The sequence below is a fragment of the Alexandromys fortis genome, unplaced genomic scaffold, assembly GCF_014885135.2.
Source record: "Alexandromys fortis isolate MF-2015 unplaced genomic scaffold, M_Fortis_MF-2015_v1.1 scaffold_72, whole genome shotgun sequence".
NCBI lineage: Eukaryota > Metazoa > Chordata > Mammalia > Rodentia > Cricetidae > Alexandromys > Alexandromys fortis.
Genome location: NW_026067969.1, coordinates 1,984,615 through 1,997,933, shown reverse-complemented (window position 1 = coordinate 1,997,933; position 13,319 = coordinate 1,984,615). Strand labels below are relative to the sequence as shown.

At 43.8% G+C, this 13,319-nt stretch overlaps 1 long non-coding RNA gene across 3 annotated transcripts; it reads left to right on the top strand.

Annotated features, from left to right (window-relative positions):
- On the top strand, positions 1–11,850 carry LOC126509433 (uncharacterized). 3 transcript variants are annotated; one of them, XR_007594147.1, is made up of 7 exons: positions 1–46; positions 351–441; positions 7,580–7,703; positions 7,783–7,999; positions 8,339–8,449; positions 9,747–9,827; positions 10,188–11,850. It is a non-coding gene; the product is annotated as an uncharacterized lncRNA (long non-coding RNA). The 3 variants fall into 3 exon arrangements; XR_007594146.1 differs by lacking the exon at positions 1–46 and having other exon boundaries at positions 77–441; XR_007594148.1 differs by lacking the exons at positions 1–46; positions 9,747–9,827 and having other exon boundaries at positions 77–441.
- Positions 11,851–13,319: the final 1,469 nt, after the last annotated feature.

Below are 13,319 nucleotides of genomic sequence, written 5' to 3'. Positions count from 1 at the left end.
GTTCTGCCCACTCCTGGTCTCTCTTACTCACTGTTCCTCTGAAGGGGTAGGCAGGACTTTTCCTGCTTCTTTTTTTTTTCCTCTCTCTCTCTCTCTGTCTATTTTCTCCTCTCTCCCTTTTCCCATTCCCTTCCCTCTCCCCAATAAAACCCCTTACATAAGCTCTGCTTGCGCGTTTGCCCCCTTTCCACTCCTGGCCCAGCAGACCACACTTTCTCCCCCTTACCCTGTCTCTAATGCACTCCTGTGTGACGATGTTGACCTCTGTGGTTGATTCATCACACCACAGCCCCAGCCTATCAACAGCAAAATGTACTTCAGAAGTTTTCCAAACTTTTGTTCCTTTCCAGGTCTTCTGCACAAAACTGATGTCCCTGGCAATCCCACAGGACTTTTGAGCTGGCTAACAAACTGTTAAAACTACAGCATCAGAAAAGAAGGGTAAGTAACTCCTCATAACCCTAATGTTTTTCTCTAGGTGACGATGGATATTCTTCTGTAAAGGCACTTTGTGGGATTTTCCTCTCATACATTACCTATAAGTATTCTGGCAAAATCCACAGGCAGGCACATATGAAAGCCACTCAAGACCTTCTAACTTGAGGTATGAGGTATGCCTGTATAAGTCATGAATATAACTGTCTTTGTAGGTCAGGGGGATAAAATGTCCAATCCTGGTCCAGCAGAGCCTCCTACAGAGGCTGTAAAATGTCTTTGCCTGAATACCCTGCCCCTGGCCTGGAGGCAAGGAAAAGAGAGAGACACCTGTTAAAGGGTGCAGGAACTAGGAGACCTGGGCCAGCCTTTTCCCCTGCAAATCATGTCTCATCAGCAGACATTCAGTGGATTCTGCTTCCGTGCACATATTGCTAAGCCTGCTACCATTCATCCTGTCAGTTGGTGTGATGATCCCGACTGTGTTTTTAAATAATACTGCACACCTGCCTGAACGCTTACTTGCCACAGTACCCATGATGTGGGAGTGATTTCTTATTAATAAAGAAACTGCCTAGGCCCATTTGATAGGCCAACCCTTAGGTAGGCGGAGTAAACAGAACAGAATGCTGGGAGAAAGAAGCTGAGTCAGGAGTCGCCATGATTCTCCTGCTCCAGATAGATGCAGGTTAAGATCTTTCCTGGTAAGCCAGCTTGTGGAGCTACACAGATTATTAGAAATGGGTTAGATCGATATGTAAGAGCTAGCCAATAAGAAACTGGAACTTATGGGCCAAGCAGTGTTTAAAAGAATACAGTTTCCGTGTAATTATATCGGGGCATAAGCTAGCCATGTGGGCGGCCGGGTGCTGGGGATGCAGCCTCGCCGCTCCTATCACTACATACCCACGGATGGATTTCCTTACAACTACATTGGTTTCACGTTCCCCCTCCACCCATTATGTACTGCTCTTTTGTTATCACCCAGGATAACAGAGTGGCCAGAGTACAAAGAAAGATCAAAGGCCATGCTAAAATTGTAACAGCTTGGGCATCTGAGCCTGGGAGCCTCACCAAGGTCATTTATACTACAAATAGGCCTTCTTGTGCTGATCATAGGCAATGGGACCCCACGGGTAAGCTTTTAATGTGGTCTAAGTGTGCTACCAAACATCACTGTAATAAAAATATAGCTAAAAGGGACGTAATAGATTGAGGAGCACACAGACAACTGGGGAATGGAGAAAACTAGGTGTTGGGATAGGAACTCAAAATGAAATTTAAACACTCTCATTACATAGTGATTCATTCATTGGAACACTATGAAGTGTGCTACAGGTGGGTTAGTCTGGTCATCCATCCACCCTTGGATGAGATTTGGTCCTATTGCAGGACCATCTCTGGAGGTTGGGGGTGGTAACAGTGTAGCAATGATCACTAAAAGACAACTCAAATGCTACCCATTTAAATCTAGCACCAAATAAGCCATGGTCTGTGTCAGCATGTGAGCTTCTGCTCAGGAGTGGGTGAGCTCTGGAGGACTGCGCAGGTCCCTTACTGAATGCTTGGTTTACTCAGGAAGTGCGTTGCTTTGCACCCCCATTCTTCCCCTGCTGCCATGGATGATGATGTTTTCCCTTCTACATCTTGGCTGTGCTTACTTTGTCTTTGCCCACGCTGAGATTCACAGAATAGGTGAGAGTGCAGGCACTTAGGTACATTAGGCACTAGGCATGGTGGGTGGGGACCCAGGGCAATAAGAGATCTCAGAACTGAGCAGGATATAAATTACTACAGGAAGCCAACTGAGCTCTGTGACAACACATGGTGACAACAAATGGTGACATTTCCTCCACCGCCCTTTCTACCCCAAACTCCAACATGTCTGCCCTTGTCTTTGTAGAGAAACTTGGAAAAATCTGCTCAGGTCAGGAGCCCCAGCCTTTCTCCCATCTGCTCATCCCCAGTCCTGGCCTCGAACATAGTTTCCCTGGTACCTGGAGGGGGGGGGCCGAACTGGTTCTGTCTTCTGTCCTCTAAGAGTTTACACAGCAACCATGGCTGGCAGTGGAGGACAAACTGGCTCCCTTGGGCCTCCAGCCCTCCACACCCTCCTGGTTTAGCTGCTCTGGTCACTCCTCTGCATCATCTTTCTCCCCTGCCCCCACAGCACCCCAGTGCTATCCTGGGTCACCCTGCCCCCTCCCCCACGTCCACTACCTGACCCTGGGTTACAGCTTCAAGTACAACCTGTTTTCTCTCTCAGCTGCAACCTCATCCCGACTCACACCCCAGAAACTGAACCATCCTGGGCCCTGCCATGAAAGTATGGGAGACCTGCAGCACCCACACTGGACCTAGTCAGGCCTCAGTGCCCCTTGCTGGGGATTAGGGGGCAGCAGTGAGCTTCCTCCCTGACCTTAGTGTGAATGTGTCTAAAGACAAAACTGCTAGAATTGGCCAGGAAGATGGCTCAGTAGGTAGAGCCTTTCTGCATAAGCTTGACAACCCGAGTCTGAGCTCTAAAACCCAGGAAGTAGAAGGGAAGCATCTCCACAGAGCTGTCCTCTGACTGCCACATACGCCCACGTAGACACATCCCACACATAAATAAACTATCTTATTTGATATGGTGGGGGAGCAGTTAAGATGGTAGTTTTTTGTCTGTGTTTTACCACAGGAGGAAACGGGGGTATGAGAAATTAGTTTTCCTATCAAGGTTACTAGCCAACACTCTACAACCTCCCTCTGCTTGTAAAACTCTGGTGTATGCGCCTGTTGATTCTATCACACCCTTCCTTGTCCTTTGTGCTGATTAGTAATGAGCCAACAGCATCAGACTGTAAAATCCAGCTCCCACCAATGGGGTGAGACCCAGTCACTACTCACCCTACAGTGGGGGGGGGGGACTTTTGTTCTCCCATTTCACCGGTAGCACACTCTTTTTGCAAAAAGAAATTCCCTTCCTGGATTAATTTTGCTTTGATTGTATGCCTTTTTTGTACAACACCAAGAGTATTCTTTTTTTATCAAAATGATCCTGGATTGGGCAGGTAAATCCTGGGGAGTCAGCCCCGTGCTCCCTCCCATCACACCTCCCCTCCAGCCCACCTCCAGCCCTAAAGGATTACTGGCCACGCAGCCACCTGGAGATTCTCCCTTGGCCTCCGTCCTCCCCTTTTTCCCACAGGAGACATGGACTTATCTGAGCCCCTTGAAGGCCAGCTTCATGGCCACTGGCCACCACCTCTGTCCTGGAATGCTTAGGCGGGGGGAGAAGAAGATGACCAGGAGACAAACAGGCCACTTGCATTCAACGTACTTCCAGGGCAGCCTTGCCTAGTCAGATCAGGACTTTCCACATGACCCAGTCCTCTGCCCCTCTTACACACTCCTCACTAGTATACAAGTACAAGCACACAGATCCAGGGACCCTCAGGGTTCTGACAGCCCAGCAGGCCTGGCCCTGCTGCCTCTGAGCCCCATGTACAGACAGCAGGAATGCAGCCCCAACCAGACATTGAGCAATAAACCGAGGGACCCCACAGCCCCCTTCCTCACCCCTCAGCTCACCTCGGAGGTCCATGGCAGGGCCCAGCACGGTTCAGTTCCTGGGTAGTAGTAAATCCTTAGGCACAGCCCATACCTCAGGCACACTGCAGGACCCACCCTCAGGAGAGAAAGCTCAGTCCTGAACACCTGTGGGCGGGGAAGAACTCTAGCAGACTTCTGATATGCCCAGGTGTGTCTCCAGGAACCAGGTGGCCTCAGCCAGGTATCCCCATGGGCACAGGCAGTATCTCAGCGACATCAGTTGACTGGCAGTGATTAGATTATAGAGAAGTATGAAACATGAATCCGGAAAAATTAATCAAGGTGAATGGGCACCAAATTCCATTCTGCTGGACCCTGTTGTCTCTGGGTGTACAATACTAAGTAATTACAAAAATCAATCCTTAAGAACCCTTAATATTTGGGAGTCCAATTTTGCTTTAAAGTTCTTAAGCACAGAAATTTTAAACTTTTAAACATAAATTTAGTTAGCACATTTCCCCACTGAGTTATATACCCTGTGTAAAAGTCTTGTCTCTGTGCTGGGAACCTCTTCCCCCTTTTCCTTTCCCCTCTATAACCCACTAAATAAATACCCATTTTCTCTGCATGGCATGTCTAATAGATCTCTGTCTCCCGCCTGCTACATGGCTCCCTGCCTGGGACCTGCTGCATTTGTGGCTCGCTGTGGTCTTGTGGCCTGCTGCCCTCTGCCTCCACTCAGGGACCTGCAGCGTTTATGCCATTGTACCCCTCAGGGAACCACAGCATTTTATTTTTACCATAACAACAGGGATGCCAAGATACAGGATATCAGGATTTGATGCATCTGACAAACAGGCAAGCCAAAGTGCATCCTTTGCTTTGCATCCTTTTTGTCACATGCAAACCAAACAGCTTCAACTGAGAGGTGAAGGCTGGGTGCTGCGAGACAATTTTGGCAAATTTGTATTTGCTCTTAAGGGGGATCTAGACATATATACTGTGAAAGAACAGAAGGGAACATAGTCAACCAAAATAATATTAGTCTACAATCCACTTCAGACTTATCATTAATGGTTCTTCATAGGCCTTGGTGATGGTCCATTTTTCTGTAGCTGGGTCATGTTCCCCTGTGATGTTCCTGACCTGGGAATGATATAGTCAGTGTACCATGTACCTTGAGAGCAGTTGCGGTGGATGCTAGTTGGAAGGGATACATCCGGGGACCCAGACCTGAAGTGAGAACCCACAAAAGTTTATTTAACGATTTATCAAGGGTTTTATATATTTAGCAGTGTGGCTAAATGGATTGAGCTCCCACAGCACAGACCCTCCAATGCCCTCACCTCCTAAGACAAGGGTTCTGCAGACAGAACTCAAAGTATCTGTCCTGAATACCTTAGCTAGTACTGCAAAGCTCCATCCCTCCCAGCCTCAATCTAGGGACCCCACCCCATGCCCTGTCCATTGGCCCCACCTCACCTCATCCCTAGCAGTTCCTGCATAGAAACCCTCAGCTCCTATAGAAACCCTTAACATTCATGGCCAACTACACCCTGCAACTCCAGGTCTCAGAATTCAGCTGCACACTTCTGCAGCTCCAACGCCAAGGTCCCTAGAGAGACTTCAGTTTTGTTCTCTGGCAGATGGCCCCTAGGGCAGGGCGGGGCCATTAAATCCTATAAAGAACAAGGGCAGGTGCACAAGGAACTCGGTGCAGGTAGGGACCCTATTCCAGGTGGTACTTCCCTACCTGGTTAGAGACTCCTTTGCACATCTACTTCTCAGTGATGTTCTGATCCACTTTTAGCAGGTGAGAACCCAGAATCACCCAGAGACAACAGGGTCCAGCAGAATGGTATTTGGTGCCCATTCACCTTGATTAATTTTTCCGGATTCATGTTTCATACTTCTCTATAATCTAATCACTGCCAGTCAACTGCCTTCATCCTCTCACTCCTGTGGGGTTTGGGCTCCAGGGCCTCAACCTTGCATTGCATAGAAGCACACTGTGAGTCAGAAAGCTGGAGCTTAGGCCCACAGCACAGGTCACCATTGACCTTCACTTCCCTCCTAGCCACTCCATCTCGGGCTTTCACTGTCTGAGAGCTCATTGAAACTGGAAACCAGCCAAGCAAGACCCAAGTCTCCTCTCTCCTTCCACCCCTCACTTGGCCCATTAGAGAGAGAGAGAATGAGGGAGAGAGAGAGAGAGAGAGAGAGAGAGAGAGAGAGAGAGAGAGAGACTACAGTTTATGTTCTGGAAGACTCAGAACTGCCAAGATACCTGCGCTTCCCAGTCTGTGATACAGAGTCAATAGAGCACCATCGGAATCTTAGCAAGTTATTTTGTAAGCATCAAACAGCTAGTTAAGACTGGGAAATTTGTCTCAGTTGGTAGAATGGCTGCCCTGGTATACCCAAAGCAAGAGTTTGATCCCAGCACTTTACAGGTGGAGGCAGGACAATCAAGATTTCAAGGTCATCTTGGCTACATAGTGAGTCCAACATCAGCCTGAGGTAAAAGATGCTGTCTAGGGAAGAAAAAAAAAAGAAGACTGAATTTTAAAAATATATGTGGAAAAGCTAAAACTCCAAGGACAGCTGACACAGTGATGAGGGATAAAGCCTTAGGACTCACACTACCTGGGGCAGCGTGGTATTTGAAAGACTGGACACATAGACAAGTGGAGCAGAATCAAGAGTCCAGACATTAACCCACAACTATCAGCTCACTGGTCTTTTGCAGAGGAGTAAGGCCAATACAGCAGAGAAAGGGCAGTGCTGGATTGTCTGAACACACACACATAAAACAAATAAGAGACTGCCCAGCCTTCATAAAAGTTAATCCAGTACAGCTCACAGGTTTAAATGCAAATATGGTTTATAGATGATAACTCAGGAGGAAATGTAGACAATAAGAGTTGCTGATTATCTGATGAAAGACTATCATTCAAAGTACATAAAGAATTCATAAAACCCACCCTTATAAAACCAGTCAACTCTACTGTGGTGCTTAAACTTAAGTGTCAATTTCGTAATATCTAGAACTGACTAGGACATATCTCTGGGACGACGGTTCCAGGAAGTATTGACTGAGTGGACAGCACCTTCCTGCAGTGGCCCAGAGAGAGAGGGTCCATGGAAGAACCTTACACGTGTTTGACTCCCTTAGTTTCTTGCTGGTGAATGTGTCTCTCGTGGCTGAATTACAGTAAAAAATTTTTCTCCATGTGTAGGGGCCCACAGAAGTGGGTCTGCACTTGATATGGGATTCCCCTCTGTATGCTGTAAATACCATTGGTTAATAAAGAGACTGTCTTATACCTGTGATAGGGTAGAGTAGAGCTAGGCAGGGAAAACTAAACTGAATGCTGGAAGAAAGGAGGCAGAGTCAGGGAGAAGCCATGGAGCCGCCACCGGAGAGAGATGGGCTGAAACTTTGCTGGCAGGCCATGACCTCGTGGTGATGCACAGATTAATGGAGATGGGTTAAATTAAGATGTAAGAGTTAGCAAATGAGAAACTAGAGCTAATGGGCCAAGTAGTGATTTAAATAATTATTATTATTAATTAAAAATTAATAATAATTTCTGTGTGATTATTTCAGGAGTCTGGGTGGCCTAAGAAATGAACAAGCAGCCACCTACTACATTCACTATCTTGACTGAAGGTCAGAGAGTTTAAGCCTGCTCTTGCTCTTTTAAGATTATTTACAAGAGTTCTGACTTAAGGTATGTCTACAAACAAGATATCTTTTTTTAAATATTTATTTATTATGTATACAATATTCTGTCTGTTGTATGCCTGCAGGCCAGAAGAGGGCACCAGACCCCATTACAGATGGTTGTGAGCCACTATGTGGTTGCTGGGAATTGAACTCAGGACCTTCGGAAGAGCAAGCAATCCTCTTAACCTCTGAGCTATCTCTCCAGCCCCAAACAAGATATCTTGACCTAGGATATGGTTATTTAGTGTCTTGGATATTGAAATGACTCACAGAGTTGGATCCATTCCACCTTGACCAAAGGTTAGAGAATTCAAGTCTATTTCTTCTCCATCAAGAATATAACAGGAAATTTGACCTAGGGAGTGGCTGCCTATAGGATGCTTGGTCTGCCTAAAAAGCAGAACGCTTAACTCAGAACATAGTTGCTTGATATCTCAGAAATTGAAGCAGGTAATTGTTTGTTTATTGTATTATGTTAAAGCAGTCTTTTGCCTTCTTCCCTCCCTTTTGGATTGGGGTATATAAGCATATGAAAAATGGTGAATTCAGTATTCACTGGATTACTTTCCCAGTTCTAGTCTACATCACTGTTCTTTTCTTTTGTATCTCTGTTCCTCCTATCTAATATTTCTAACACAGAGACCCCTACCCTGAAATATGAGAACCCCATTGAGGCTGGACCCCAACAGATGGGACCCCAATGTGGGACCCCAACATCCATACCTGTGTCAGAGAGTATCAGTGGCTAAGGTAAGAGCATTAATTGGTAAGGAATGGGATTGTGTACTTCGGGGTAAGGATGTGTTGGATGATCCTAATGAAGATGAGAATTTTGGACACTCAGATTCTTAAGAGTTAATCTCACTTGAAGTAGTATCCTCAGGTCCACCCCCCTTGAAATATTGCCCTTTTCACCTTTGACTGAGGAAATTAATTCTTCATTGCCTGTTAAACCAACAGTGATTTTTCTCTGAAGGAAATGACAAGCAAAATAATACTGATATCCCTTGGGGCCCACCAATAGTTGCCTCTAGACCTACACCAAACTTGAGGCAAAGCAGGCTCTTAGAGGGGAGGTAGAAAGTGTAGTCCATGAGGAGATATCCAGCACTACTAAAGAGCTTAATAAATTTGCTAATTCCTTCAAGCAGAAGTCTGAGGAATATGTGTGGGAGTGGATTTTTAAGGTTGTGGGATAATGGTGGAAGGAACATAAAACTAGATCAAGTTGAATTTATTGATACAGGTCCTCTGAGTGGAGATTCCAGGATCAATATGGAAGCTTGCACAGTTAAAGGGGGTGCCAAAAGTTAGTTTGAATGATTGGATAAAGCATCTGTCAAAAGATGGCCTACTGAAGAGGAGTTGGAGATGCCTGATATCCCTTGGTTTAGTGTTGATGAGGGGATGTTAAGGCTCAGGAAAGTTGCGATGCTAGAGTGGGCACACTGTCTAAAACCATATCCTTCACAATGGGGAGGCCCAGAATACATGTTCTTCTCTAATCCTATGAGATGCAAAATGGTGAGAAGGTCACCAGGACATTTGAAGAGCATTGCTATCACTCTTTCTTGTGCCAGAACTTAGGGCTGGAGATGCTGCTGCTCAGTTGTATTATTTAAGTGAAATGGGTTTAATTGGGCCCCAAGGGAGCAGAGACCAGGTGGCTGCTCAGAATCACCAAAAGCTTGGTGATTGTGGTTATAATGGGCAGCACAGACTGTGTGATGTCCATATTGGCCTGTGGTGGCTATTTGTTGTTGTCTGAAATATTGTCCAGAAACCTCTGTAATTAGCTAAAATCCAAAATTGGAGGGCATAAGAGTGAAGGAAATTTTGTTTAATTTTAATTAGGAAGTTCTACTTCTAATCCAGATGTTGAGGTGGTAATACACATACCTATAATCCAGATATTGAGGCTGGAAGACACATCTTATATCTAAGCCACACCTTCAACTAGAAACCTGTATAAGGGCATGGAAATAGGAAGCTTTCGCTTTTTTTACTGCTTGCTCTTACCTTGATAGCAAGCCCATTTCTTCACTAGCTTTGGAGTATGCTTCTTTGGGATTCCAGCATATACTGAAGACCAGCTGAGATACTCAGTCTCATGGACCCAGCAACAATGGTATTCTTGGAATTTTCATTCACACTCAACCATTGTTAGAGTAACTGGACTGCAGTCTATAAGTCATTCTACTGAATCCCATATACAGTGTGTGTGTGTGTGTGTGTGTGTGTGTGTGTGTGTGTGTGTGTAATTGAGAGAGTTAGTGAGTTGTCAGAGCTTTGAAGACGGGAATGTTGAGAGCAATACAGACAATGGAAGCCTGGCCTATGAAGTTTCAGGGGGAAGCAAAGATTCTACAAGGCCATTTGTGTGAAGAATCTGTGGTTCTGGTCAGCAGGAACTGAGGAATTGGCAGTAATTAACAAGAAGCCAGAGTCACTAAAGTAAAACCCTTGTTTTATGGGATACTTGGCACAGGTCAGCTGGAGCTGAATAATTGGTGATGAAGAGGAGACCGGCATCAATGAGGTGAAATCTTCTGGGAAATGTTTGCTGCAAGAACATGGAGTCTATGTTCCAAACATGGCTAAGGCTGTAGCTCCTTCTGGCAGTTAAACTTGGTAGTGTAAGAGTTACCCTGGTGGTATTGGTTTTAGAGGCATGAAAAGGACATGAAGAGCTTCTTCAAAAAGGTTGGTCTCAAAATTACACTAGAAAGAAATAAAACAAAAGTCAATTTTTCAATAGCAGGGATATATTGTGGATAGATGTACACTACACCCTCAAAAGCTATAACTTCAAACATCATCCTTTAAAACGTGAAATAAGCTGGGCAAGGTGATGTATGTCTTTAATCCCAGCCCTGGTCAAAGAGGCAGATGGATCTCATTGAGTTCTAGACCAGCCTAGTCTACAAACTGAGTTTCAGGACAGCCAGAGCTGTTACACAGAGAAACATTGCCTGGAAAACTAGATAGATAGATAGATAGATAGATAGATAGATAGATAGATAGATAGATAGATAGATGATAGATAGAAAAATAGATAGATGTAAGAGCAGCCACATTGTAAAAGAAATATTACTAAAGCTTAAATCACACATAGAACCCCACACAATAATAGTGAGAAACTTTAACACCCCACGCTCACAAATGGATAAGTCATCCAGACAGAAACTAAACAGAGAAATAGCAGAACAGATTTTATGAATCAAATGAGCATAAGAGATAGTTTAACATTTCACACAAACACAAAATAATATACCATATACTCAGCCACAAAGCCAGTCTCAACAGATACAAAAAAAAACTGGAATAACCCTGATATCTTATCAGACCACCATGGAGTAAAGATGAATTTCAACAACAACACAAACTACAGAAAGCCTACAAACTCGTGGAAACTGAACTACTCTCTACTGACTTACTACTGGGTCAAGGAAGAAATAAGTTAAAGCCTTATTAGAGTTCTATGAAAATTAATTCACAGCATACCCAAAATTATGAGACACAATGAATGCGGCACTAAAAAGAAAGTTCATAACACTGAGTACCTTGATGAAGATTTTGGAGAGATCCCATACCAGTGACTTAACAGCACACATGAAAGGTCTAGAACAAAAAAAGAGACACACCTAAGAAAAGTAGAAGACAGGAAATAAACTGAAGGCTGAAATCAATAAAATAGAAACAAAGAGGACAATCCAAAGAATCAATGAAATAAAGATTTGGTTCTTTGAGAAAATCAACAAAATAGATAAACCCTTATCAAAAATAAGTAAAAGTCAGAGAATATACAAATCAACAAAATCAGGAACAACAAAAAAAGGAAGACTTAACATGAGACTCCTAGGAAGTTCAGAGGATCATTAGGTCATACACCAAAAACCTGTACTCCACAAAATTAGAAAATCTAAAAGAAATGAACAAATTTCTTAATAGATACCACTTACCTAAGTTTAATCAAGAGCACATAAACAATTTGAAAAGATATATAACCCCTAAGGAAATAGAAGCAGTTATTAAAAGTCTTCCAAACAAAAAGAAAAAAAAAGCCCAAGGCCAGATGGTTTTAGTGCAAAATTCTTCTAGACTGTCGAAGAGATGATAACAGTACTCTTCAAATAACTCACAAAATAGAAACANAAAAGCCCAAGGCCAGATGGTTTTAGTGCAAAATTCTTCTAGACTGTCGAAGAGATGATAACAGTACTCTTCAAATAACTCACAAAATAGAAACAGAAGGAACATTGTCAAATTCTTTCTATGAGACAACAGTCACCCTGATGACCAAACCACACAAAGATCCAACAAAGAAAGAGATTACAGACCAATTTTACTCATGAAATTTGAAGCAAAATGCTCAATAAACAAACAAAATCCAAGAACACATCAAAAAGATCATCCACCATGACCAAGCAGGCTTCATGCCAGAGACACAGGAATGGTACAACATATGAAAATCAGTCAATATAATCTACCATATAAAAAAATGAAAGAAAAAATACATGAACATCTCATTAGATGCTGAAAATACCTTTGACAAAATCCAACACCTCTTCCTGATAAAGATTCTGGAGAGATCAGGGATATATGATGGCAGAAGTCACAAAATAATCCCACATAAATTCAGAATTATGAATAATGGGTTATTTATTTAAGGTAAACTTACAGATCACTGTCCTAGATAACAGTCCTCTACATGAACAGGAACAGAGTCTAGCAGCCGGAAGTGAGAGCCGGAAGCAAGAGAGGGAGCACACTTTACAGCTGCATTTACAGTATCAGAGACCTCACCCAAGTGGGCTGGTATCTTAAATGCTATTGGCTGAAGAAGCAGAATGTGCTCCCACAATACCTCCTTCTTTTGTTTAAATAAGAGAGTTCCAAACCCAATTCAAAAGTACATACACTAGGAACAGATGTCAAGTATAATTAGAATTACAACCAGCTTAAACAATATTAAGCAAGGAATGTGTGCTAAATGTTTTAATAAACATTCTATCTGTTATACCTAAATCCACGGGGTCCCCTCAAAAGTCAAACAAGGAGACAGAGTCCCATATGTAAAAGCAAAGAGCCTTTATTTTAATCAAGTTTCTGCATGTCCAACATAGTGGAATACCCAGAGCCTAAGCTCAATTAGAATAGGGTTTTTATAGTAGTAGAGGTGGGGGTGAGAGGTCTCTGAGGTTTAGGGCCCCTGATTGGCTGACATTTGTTTAGGGGTGTCCTGTTGAGGTACGCTGGCAGGTGTCTCTATCTACAGCTCTTGGAATGCCAGAGCATTTCCTTTGAATGGTCTGCTCTTGGGTGGGGGTCGGGCAATCTTGGCCTGTCAGGCATTGTCTCAGGGTAAATTATTGAGACTCCAGATTCCATTTAAATTCATCGATGGCCAGAGTCCCAGGTGATAATGGTTAGAAGTAAAGAACTTCCTTTGGGTGCCCTGCCCAGACTTGGCTTATTATGGCTGGCCCCCACGCTATCCTAAGGAGTCTAAGTCTTGTATAGGAAATGGCTTGGCTAGATCATAAGAGGACAGTAACTACTACTATGTAATCTTCAACCTCATTGAAGGTATGAGAAGGGAGATAATATTACTTGAGCA